The sequence below is a fragment of the Rhineura floridana genome, chromosome 7 (assembly GCF_030035675.1).
Source record: "Rhineura floridana isolate rRhiFlo1 chromosome 7, rRhiFlo1.hap2, whole genome shotgun sequence".
Taxonomy (NCBI): domain Eukaryota; kingdom Metazoa; phylum Chordata; class Lepidosauria; order Squamata; family Rhineuridae; genus Rhineura; species Rhineura floridana.
In genome coordinates, this window is record NC_084486.1 from 102085251 (window position 1) to 102096313 (window position 11063).

General features: G+C 42.1%; 1 protein-coding gene across 8 annotated transcripts in view; it reads right to left on the reverse strand.

Annotated features, from left to right (window-relative positions):
* The window catches only part of NMNAT3 (nicotinamide nucleotide adenylyltransferase 3), a 109852-nt gene extending 103062 nt beyond the window's left edge, over positions 1-6790 (reverse strand). For all 8 annotated transcript variants that reach the window (XM_061636754.1, XM_061636753.1, XM_061636755.1 and 5 more), the window contains exon 1: positions 6565-6790. The gene's annotated coding sequence lies outside the window, so the exon portion shown is untranslated. The remainder of the gene's footprint in view (positions 1-6564) is intronic.
* Positions 6791-11063: the final 4273 nt, after the last annotated feature.

Sequence of the window (11063 nt, forward strand, 5' to 3'; positions counted from 1 at the left end):
TGTGTTAAATTTCCCACTGATGTACTAACCTAACAAACAAAAATGCAGAGAGAACTCAGGAGATCGTTATATGAAGAAACTACAAAGTAATTTCTGACTAAAAATAACACATAATAATTCCAATAACTGCTTATGATCTATCAGGATCAGATGGTAAAAACACTTGGTTTTAATAGCTTAGTCTCACTACTAGAAGAACTTAATAAAAATACTTCACATACTATATCAACCTTACAGCACAATCCTATGTTTGTTTATTCAAAGGTAAGTCCCATGGGGCTTACACCTAGGTTAATCTGGATACAATTACAGAGTAAAAGGTCTATCAATGCCAAGTGTGCAATGATTAGGCCCAACTATATGTTCAATGATGTGTGAACTTGTTTGTATTCTGATAGAAATTATCACAAGTTCTAATGCTGGAAGAGAAAGAGACAGATAAATGTTGAATACTCAATTCCAAGTGGAGTTAGACAACATCAGTTGTTTTATTTCCCCTTTTTGTTTACATAACTGTTGTCTGCAGATTACTGGTAGTGTACGATCTCTATTCAGGTGGTCCACAGAAAAGTTACTTGACTCTGCACTTTATTTCTTTCTGATGATGGAGACTGAAGTGGGTCAATTATGGAACAAGCTAACAAGACCCTTGGCCGAGGACACATGATTGATCATAATACACCATTGGGCTCCTACTGGGAGAAAGAGAGGGATATAAATCTAATAAATAAATAAATACACCATTGGTGCATCCACTGATTTCCCCCTGAAAATTAACACTTAAAGGACCCTTCTTAGCAACCTGGTTAACAGCCTAGGATTTTCATAATATGGCACTGGTTTTGGCAATGATACTGGCACTTGAGAAAAAAGTTTATGACATAGTACACAGAGATCTTCAGCAATTTTTAAGTGGTTTTCAAAAAAAGAAAATTGAGAATCGGTGATTTAAGAAATATTCTTGAGGAACACTACCCTTACTTGCACACACCCTTTGTTGGCTGTACTAAATGTGTTTGTTAAAACAGAAAACACTATGTGCTGAATTTTAATTACATTTTCAGAACACTATCTATAGTTGTCTACACCTAAAACGCCAACATCGTAAGTCTCCTTCATGCATTATTTGAGTAAGACAGTCCACACACACACAAAAAGGGGGGGGGTGAGCTGTGCCACTAGTCCCATTTCCAAAGTCACATACAAAGGTTAGGCAAGAACATTTCAGCTGGGGAAACAAAAACATGTAGACTTTTACACATATAGCCTTCCACGGCAGTGTGTAGATCAGAGATGGGGAACCTTTTGGTTCCACAGGCCAATCCTTATCAGGATCTGCCTTGCATGCCATATTTGACAGGTGGGCAGGGCCCACTAGTGACATCAGCTGGAGGTTCCCACCTCTGGTCTAGTCTTTCCCTGCTAATGTCAGGGGCTGAGTTGTTTGGTGGAAATCATGTAGACTTGGGTTATGTGGTCCTGCTCCCCTTTTCTACACATTAAGGTTGTTACAAACTATAAATACAGCTGAATGAAAAATGAAATTATCCTTGTACTATTAGGTATTGATTGCAGTAGGTGATTTGTGATGCTGAAGGGGTAAACATGCCCAGCAAAGGGGAAACAGAGCAACATAATACAACCATCTCTCCTTTTGCAAAAGTATCTATTGGATAACATATAAAAGAGGCCCCGGAAGTTGCTATTATACTCAGTTCATGGTCCTGCCCCCATGGACACATATGCATACTCTTTTTCAGCCCTTATAGAATTGTTGGGTTAGATTTCAAGAAATACATTTCATTTCTGCAGTACCAAGCTGGTTCTCTTCTGTCTTATTCTCATTCAAACATATAACAGATCCTACCAAAGTTTCACTGGCATAAGCATGACATATTTGTAGAGCTCACACATTTATATCAAATATGCTATCCTTTATGTTGTTTAAAATAAAAAACCATAAACACCAGTATATGCACAGAAGTGACAGTAGGGGACTGACTGGGTGGATCCAGGGAGTGATTAATACTTTGCTGGAAGAGGGGAAGGTACCATCTGCCTTGAAGGAGGTGGTGGTGCTTTCCCTCCGCAAGACCTCCCTGGACTCAGAAGTGTTAACAATTATTGCCCAGTGGAAAATATCCCCTTTTTGGGCAAGGTGCTTGAGAAGGTGCTGGTGGTCTAGGAAACTGATTACTTGGATCCATTCCAGTCTGGCTTCGGGCCTGGCCATGGCATTGGCACTGCCTTGGTTGCCCTGGCTGATGACATTTGTCAGGAGAGAGATAGAGGGATAGTGACCCTGCTCATTCTCCTTGATCTCTCAGCACCTTTTGATACTGTTGACTAGGAGGTGGGGGTTGGAGGCACAGTGCTTCAGTGGTTCTGCTCATACCTCCAGAGCTGCTTCCAAAAAGTAGTTATGGGAGGCTACTGTTTAGCACCATGGGAATTATCCTGTGGTGTACCGCAGGGTTCCATCTTGACCCCCATGCTATTTAACATCTATATGAAGCCACTGGGAACTGTCATCAGGAGATTTGGAGTGAGGTACCATCAATATGAAGATGGCACCCAGCTCTACCTCTCTATTCCATCTGAATCAGGAGAGGAAGTAGAGGTGTTGAACTGGTGTTTGGAGCCAGTGATGGACTGGATGTGGGCCAATACACTGAGGCTGAATCCAGAAAAGACAGAGGTGTTTTGTGTCCAGGGTTCTCATGTCCAGTGTTCTGGAATGGGTTGCTCTTTACCTGACACCTGGGGGTACTCCTCGATCCAACACTGTCACTGGAAGTTCAGGTAGCCTCAGCAGCGCCTTTTTCCAGCTCTGGCTGTTTTGCCAGCTTCAGTCTCTTTTGGACAGAGAAGCCTTGGTCACAATGTTCCATGATCTGTTAACAGATTGGATTATTGCGATGTGCTCTATGTGGGGCTGCCCTTGAAGACAACGTGGAAATTTCAACTGGTCCGAAATATAGCACCCAGATTACTGGCTGAGGATCCCTTTTGTTGGTGTTATGTGCCTCCAAATCGATTACAACTTATGGCAACCCTATGAATCTGTTAGCTCCAACAGCATCTGTCGTGAACCACCCTATTCAGATCTTGTAAGTTCAGGTCCGTGGCTTTCTTTATGGAATCAATCCATATCTTGTTTGGCCTTCCTCTTTTTCTACTCCCTTCTGTTTTTCCCAGCATTACTGTCTTTTCTAGTGAATCGTGTCTTCTCATGATGCGTCCAAAGTATGATAACCTCAGTTTCCTCATTTTAGCTTCTAGTGATAGTTCTGATTTAATTTGTCCTAACACCCAAGTATTTGTCTTTTTTGTGGTCCATGGTATGCGCAAAGCTCTCCTCCAACACCACATTTCCAATGAGCTGATTTTTCTCTTATCTGTGTTTTTCACTGTCCAACTTTCACATCCATACACAGAGATCGGGAATACCATGATCTGAATGATCCTGACTTTGGTGTTCAGTGATACATCTTTGCATTTGCAGACCTTTTCTAGTTCTCTCATAGCTGCCCTCCCCAGTCCTAGTCTTCTTCTGATTTCTTGACTATTGTCTCCATTTTGGTTAATGACTGTGCCGAGGTATTGATAATCCTTGACAAGTTCAATGTTCTCGTTGTCACCTTTAAAGCTACATAAATCTTCTGTTGTCATTACTTTAGTCTTCTTCATGTTCAGCTGTAGTCCTGCTTTTATGCTTTCCTCTTTAACTTTCATCAACATTCATTTCAAATCATTACTGTTTTCTGCTAAGAGTATGGTATCGTCTGCATATCTTAAATGATTGATATTTCTCCCTCCAATTTTCACACCTCCTTCATCTTGGTCCAATCCCGCTTTTCGTATATGTTCTGCGTATAGATTAAATAAATAGGGTGATAAAATACACCCGTCTCACACCCTTTCCGATGGGGAACCAATCAGTTTCTCGATATTCTGTCATTACAGTAGCCTCCTGTTCAGAATATAGGTTGTGCATCAGAACAATCAGATGCTGTGGCACCCCCATTTCTTTTAAAGCATTCCATAGTTTTTCATGATCTACACAATCAAAGTCTTTGCTGTAATCTATAACACATGGGGTGATTTCCTTCTAAAATTCCTTGGCCCATTCCATTATCCAACATACGTTTGCGATATGATCTCTGGTGCCTCTTCCCTTTCTAAATCCAGCTTGCACTATGTCCCTTTAGAACTCATAGAACCCCTTTTCTAAAACAGCTGCATTGGTTGCCAGTTCATTTCTGGGTCCAGTTCATGGTGCTCACGTTAGTGTTTAAAGCCCTAAATGACTTAGGTCCCAAACAGGTGAAAGACCACTTCCTTTCCTACAGACTCTCTTGGGTGTTGAGATCAGCAGAGGGGGGCTGTTTGGTAATTCCGCCACCTTCTGAAGTTTGGGGTGTGTGTGGCCTGGGAGAGGGCATTCTCTGTGGCAGCGCCTAAACTGTTTTTAATTATGTGTTTTAAAATTGTTGTAACCCACCCTGGGACCTTCGGGTGAAGGGCAGGTAATAAATTCTAATTCTAATAATAATAATACCCATTGATTCAACTTATTAAGATTCCAGTACTTATAAATGCACGAAAACATGCCTAAATCAATCTGCAGGGCTAGATTAATATTACACATGGGCTAAAGGCATTAACAAATCTAGTGGTGTCTACCTCGCTTTTGGTTTATACTGTGGATTGAGGATTAGCAGCAATCAAGAGATCAAGTCGCAGTTTCCTCACTCATCAAGTGTATGTATGCTCAGGCTACCAATACTGCCATTACAATGAAGAAGGATATTTATTTATTTATTTATTAACTTATTTATTTATTTATTATTTGATTTATATCCCGCCATTCCTCCCAGCAGGAGCCCAGGGCAGCAAATATTTATGTCCCACAAATGTTATTAATCAGCTTGCATGTGCACCATGTATCTGGTAGGCACGCCCTCTCATCTAATGACTCTTAAACCCAGGGTGGTGGTGGTTTGGAATATGGTCAATCTCAGATCAGGGAAATATGCTTGTCACCAGGGCTGTGGAGTCGGAGTCGTGGAGTCGGAAGCAATTTTGGGTGGAGTCGGAGTCGGTAGAAATGTACAGACTCCGACTCCGGCTTCAAAATAAATTTTGACTGACAATTTTTTAAAAATATAAGTTCAAAATGTCAAAGAAGCTTCTCATGAAGTCAGCTGTAGTTGAGCATTTCACCGTAACTCAAGATGGAAAACATTTTGTGTGTCAGTGTATGTCACAGGACCCAGATGAAGACAAATGCTGTGATGCCAAGATCAGCACATATTCAGGCAGCAATAAAAATGCTCCTATGAGAGCTTCCAATTTAAAAAGACATTTACAGCCCTTTGCAGGGCTGTGGAGTCGGAAGCAATTTTGGGTGGAGTCGGAGTCGGACAGTAGAAAAATAGAGGAGTCAGAGTCGAAGGTTTGGCGTACCGACTCCACAGCCCTGCTTGTCACATGTGTAGCATCTCACCTTTTCAAGCAATTCAGGTTGTTTCATGTGAGAAGCAGATTTGAATGCTCCAGTAAACACTATCATGAGAACAGTACTGCTAGCTGACCAAAGGCCCATCTACTCCAGGTTATGATCATGTTAAAAAACACTGATCCTTTGGGGACCCCACCCCCCTCCATTGTAAGAACTGCCCATTCATCCATACTGCTTCCTGTTCTTTAATGAGTTATTGATCCATGAGACCTTTTTATTTTATCCCACAACTCCTATGCTCATTCAGGACACTTTGATGAGCACCCTTATCAAAAGCTTTTTAAGTCTAAGTAGCACACAAGTATGGAAGTGCACAAGCTGCTTCCAGTGTTTAATATGTATGAAACTGAACTGGGACTCAAGAGGATTGCCAAGATTTGCACCAGCCCCTGTACGTAACCCGTTCACAGTTGAGTAGTGAGATCAGCTCCAGAACATAAAGAAAAACTTTCACTTTCAGTGCACAAGAAACCTCCGTTTAAGGCAGCGCCACCAGCCAGTTAATTTTGTTCTTTTTCTGGCTCGTCGGCAACCCTAGTCTCAAAGCCAGCCAATTTCTCACACTGCCACAGAACTGGAAAACCATCCTAAAATGAAAAATGGGAACTAACACTCAGGGATGACGAAAGGGTATTTGCCACACACTCAAGAACCCTCTTTCTGCGTACATTTAAAGCACATATCCCCCCGCAAAAAAAAACTGTCGCTAACCCCTCCCAGAGTTACAATTCCCAGCACCTGTAACAACTACAGTTCCCAGGAGTCTTTGGGATAAGTCATGTGCTTTAAACGTACGGTGCATACGCAGGCTGATAGTCTTGCTGTGCGGGACTGAGCCTTTCCTCGCACAATCCCTATCGCTAGCCTCACACGAAGGGTGGGGGCACAGCCCTCAAGGTTTTGTGCGCTGCCCGCGTGACAAGCCTAGGGAGCACAAAATCCCACACGTGCACGCGCGAGCGACTGGGGCAAGCACGCGAACACGCTCCAGAATACACGCCCCCTCTCATTCCCTTTCTGTGTCGAACTTTCCCACTCACTCTCTTGTCTTGTCCTTCAGCGTCCGCCTGTACTGAGAACTAGACCGTCGTTCCCCTCCTCCCTTGCCCTCAACAGTCGGCAACCTCCGACCGCCCAGGCTTGCTCGCCTTCCTGATTGATTGACTGGCTGTATCCCTGTGAGGGCGGAACTTTGCCCGGACAGCCTTCTCCGGAATGGAGGAATAGCGATGGGGATTGGCTGAGGTGGGACTGGAGAGCGGAACTTGAATAGCAGCCCTTGACGTTAGAAGACTAGCTACGCGTTACACGTTTTATCTCCCCGCCCGCCCCGACTCTTCTTGGGTGATTTGTTTCTAAAAGGAGAATTAACAAGGTATAACTTGTGGAGTGGGGGTAGTTCGTGGGGAAGGTCCATGCCGCAGTAGCAGAGCACCTGGTTTTCATACACAAAGTTCAGTCTAGACTAGAGCATCTTTGACAGCACCTGCATTCAAACAAACAAACACCTTTGACTGTCCTGGATAGCCACTGCCAGTCAGAATAAAGACAATAATTGTCTGACTCAGTACAAGGCCGCTGCGTATTTTCACGAGAGAAAGCACTTTGCAGAGGCTTTCTTCTTATCCCCCATGTTCCAGAACTAAGGCTGCAATCTAATTTCACTTACCCTGGGAGTCAGCCCCACTGAATTTGTTATGTGCCTCCAAGTCAACTATGACTTATGGCGACCCTATGAATCAGCAACCCCCAAGAGCATCTGTTGTGAACCACCCTATTCAGATCTTGTAAGTTCAGGTCTGTGGCTTCCTTTATGGAATCAATCCATCTCTTGTTTGGCCTTCCTCTTTTTCTACTCCCTTCTGTTTTCCCAGCATTACTGTCTTTTCTAGTGAATCGTGTCTTCTCATGATGCGTCCAAAGTATGATAACCTCAGTTTCCTCATTTTAGCTTCTAGTGATAGTTCTGGTTTAATTTGTTCTAACACCCAATTATTTGTCTTTTTCGCGGTCCATGGTATGCGCAAAGCTCTCATCCAACACCACATTTCAAATGAGTTTATTTTCCTCTTACCTGCTTTTTTCACTGTCCAACTTTCACATCCATACATAGAGATCAGAAATACCATGGTCTGAATGATCCTAGATATCTTTAGGGTTGCGCTGTAAAGCAGTAAATTTATTGTGTGAAGTTTGGGGGGGTTGTGTAGTTTATTTTTGTTCTGTAAAGCAAGAGCCTGCTTCATGAGCTGCATCAAGTGCACAATGGAGGTGCTGGATATTATATGTGCATGGGATCAATGGTGGCCCAGTTTACTTTGCAGAGATTATTCCTTTGTTTGATGACAGGTTCCAGGGTTGTATCCTCAGCTCAAAATCAGCTGTTTATTCTGTAGGGGTGTAGGTTGGTTGGCATGAGAGAAAGGCGCACTGCACACGTTCAAAGGAAATGTTCTCTGTGTTAACTTCATGTGTTTGAAAGTTTAGAATAATGGGCTGTCTTGGTGTGGTTTGGCTCACAGCCCCACATCCATCCCATGTACATGCTTGTACCCTGCTACTCAGTCATAGCAAATACCCTTTAATTTATTATCCTTTTGTATTCTGTGTTTGTAACTGATTTGTGAAAATATGGTGATGTGATTTTGTTCTATTTCCCTTTCTCTTTCAGACATTTCTCACCATTACTAATATCCAATCATAGACAGTGTTTTGTAGAAATTTATAGTTAAAGCTTTTAATTTTTAATCTCTAATTTTTAGGATTTTGATTATGTCTATATGGAATGTACTTGTGTTTGGTTGTAAGTCGCCCAGAGTGGCAGATTAACCTCTGCCAGATGGGCGTCTAACAAACAAACAAACAAACAAACAAACAAACAAACAAACAAACAAATAAATAAATAAATAAATGTCCAGACCAGTGTTTCGCCACAGACTACTTGAAAATTGCCAAGGATGTAAGTGGTTCCCCTGTCTGGGAGATAGGCAGGTTACCTGTTCTGGATTGGGTCGCGCTGCCTCTGAAGGACCAGGTCCACAGCCTAGGAGTACTCCCTGATTCTGTTGTAGCGGTGATTCCAGCGTATGCCCAGAGACCAGTTGTACCCGGATGTGCCCAGCCCAGCCGTGTGCCCAAGACAAATAGACAAAGTCCGGTATAGGTTTAAGAGTCTTTTACTGACTAGCAGTTACACACATTAATGCAATCCTGGCTTCTCCTTACTTCTAACAACACCCCCACACTCTGTGCTTCAGCTATCAAGATTATATAGCTTACACTGCCCTTCGCCAGCCGCATCTGCTGTGAGCTGACCTTGGCAGTCCTGCACACAGTTTAACTCCTTAGTAGTCATTTCTATCCTGTCTTTCTGGAAAACTCTTCTTCTTACACTTCTGAGCAGCCTACAGATTCTTCTTTGTTACAAGAGGCCCAAGTATCCTCTGTGACTAGGAGTGTCTTTTACAGCTTTGTCTGGTTTGTCAACTATGGCCGTTCCTAGGCAGGGATAGCCTGACCTCTGTAGTCCATGCTTTGGTATCCTCGAGGCTGGATTTCTGCAGTGTGGGACTGCCCTTGGCCCTGGTTCGGAAGCTGCAGCTGGTGCAAAATGCAGTGGCCAGATTGCTGATGGGGGCACATGGCCAACAACATGTGACACCACTTTTCAAACATCTGTGCTGGCATCCCATCTGCTACCGAGCCAGGTTCAAGGTCCTTGTATTAATGTACAAATCCCTGAACAACTTAGGTCTAGGGTATCTTAGTGACTGCCTGAACCCTTATATCCCAGGCTTGATCACTGAGATCTTCTGCAGAAGCTGCTTTGGTCGTCTCCAGAGTTGGTGGGCTCATATAACTGACATGAAATTAAGCCTTCAGTGTCATAGGCCCAGTTCTGTAGAATGCTCTGCCAAGAGAAATTCAGCAGGCACCTTCTGTTTTAAGTGCCTGCTGAAAATCTTTCTGTCCTGCCAGGCTTATGCAGGCAATTAAGGAGATGCTTTTTCACAACAGCTGACCTTTTTTTTTAAGTTGTATTTTTAATGTTTTTATTCTATGGGGGGTTTTGTGCATGTTTTGTTTTTAATGTGTTGTAAACTGCTTTGATGTTTTTAATGAAATAGTGGTATACAAATATTTTTATAAATAAATAAATGTTAGTGGACTACTTAATTATTTTTCTGTCTGTTGTAGCAATTGTAATTCTATAGAATTCTATAGAATTGTAATACAGTAAAGTAGAATATAAGAAATAAAAGAAGCAATAAAATGCAATTAAAAATCAATATGAATATTTAACACAGTGGATGTGCCATCTCCAGTCTTCAGCCATAAATCCACAGACGCCATGGACCACCTGGAGGAAGCATGCAGACCCCTGATTGCCCACCACAGTTTGAGAAACCCTGGCTAGACTCTCTGTTTCCTTGGACACAAGGATATGCCTCCTGCAGTACACACTGCATATATCTTCTCATGCACAGGAAAATGTACGTTCACATCCTATGAATATGTGTCACTGACAGACATAGGGAGGAACCCACACTACACACGCACACACATACGCACACACACAAAGTTGCTTTCCTCAACACACAGATGTCCAGCCATCCTTCCAGGGTAAAGGGGAACACCTACAAAACAGTAACCACAAAGAAAAAGACCAACAACACCACTGAATGTTGTCCCTTTGCAAATGTGTCATTCCCGAAAACATGGCAAAATTGTAAAAAATAGAAATGTCACAATGCAGCTCATTCCCCGGTGTGCTAAGAGATTAAGATAAGTGGCTAGTAAGGGAGATTGGAGAAGGTTGCTTGGCAGATGCTTTATTTCCTCTTCCTCACCTTCTGTCTATCTAGCAAGACTAGTAAATGGAGATCTGCTTTTGATTCTGCTTTTGATGAAAAGAGAAAGAGCCAATGCTCTTGCAATCTAAGACTATTCAAATCAATTGAAGTTGGTTTGGCTATTTACTTCAGTGGGATATGTGCTTTTATTCATGATCATATGTTTTCTTTCTCTCCCTATTGAACAGGTAAGAGACAGAACATCAATTTTAATTTCTTTAATCCGCAATTTAAGAGCTCATGGGGGTGGTCTAATGTCATCTTGGGGAAAAAATAATAGCTTCCCAGTTGGCACCTAAACAATACCTCCCTATATGTATATGGTGCGTTTCCATTTAGATGACCTTGCATTCAAGGGCTGGTTTTGATTTTTGCAGTTGAAATGTTTGTTTTTCAGAATGCCTTATTATAGTTCCTACCACATTTCTGTCGCAAATATGATTAATCACAGAGAGGAATATGAAGCGTTGAGAGAAACAGAAAACGTTGAAAAGGAAAATGGCGATTTCTTGAACAATAATCCCATAAATCTGTAACAAACTTTAAAAAATCTAATTAGGTTTATGTTGCCGCTTTTGCCATTAGTTTTAAAGTTATTATTTTAAAACTTACTAATTCTTCAACAAAGCAATAATTTCCTTCAATAAAAGCAAATATGAAGGTGCAGTGTATATGAATAGGTGCTG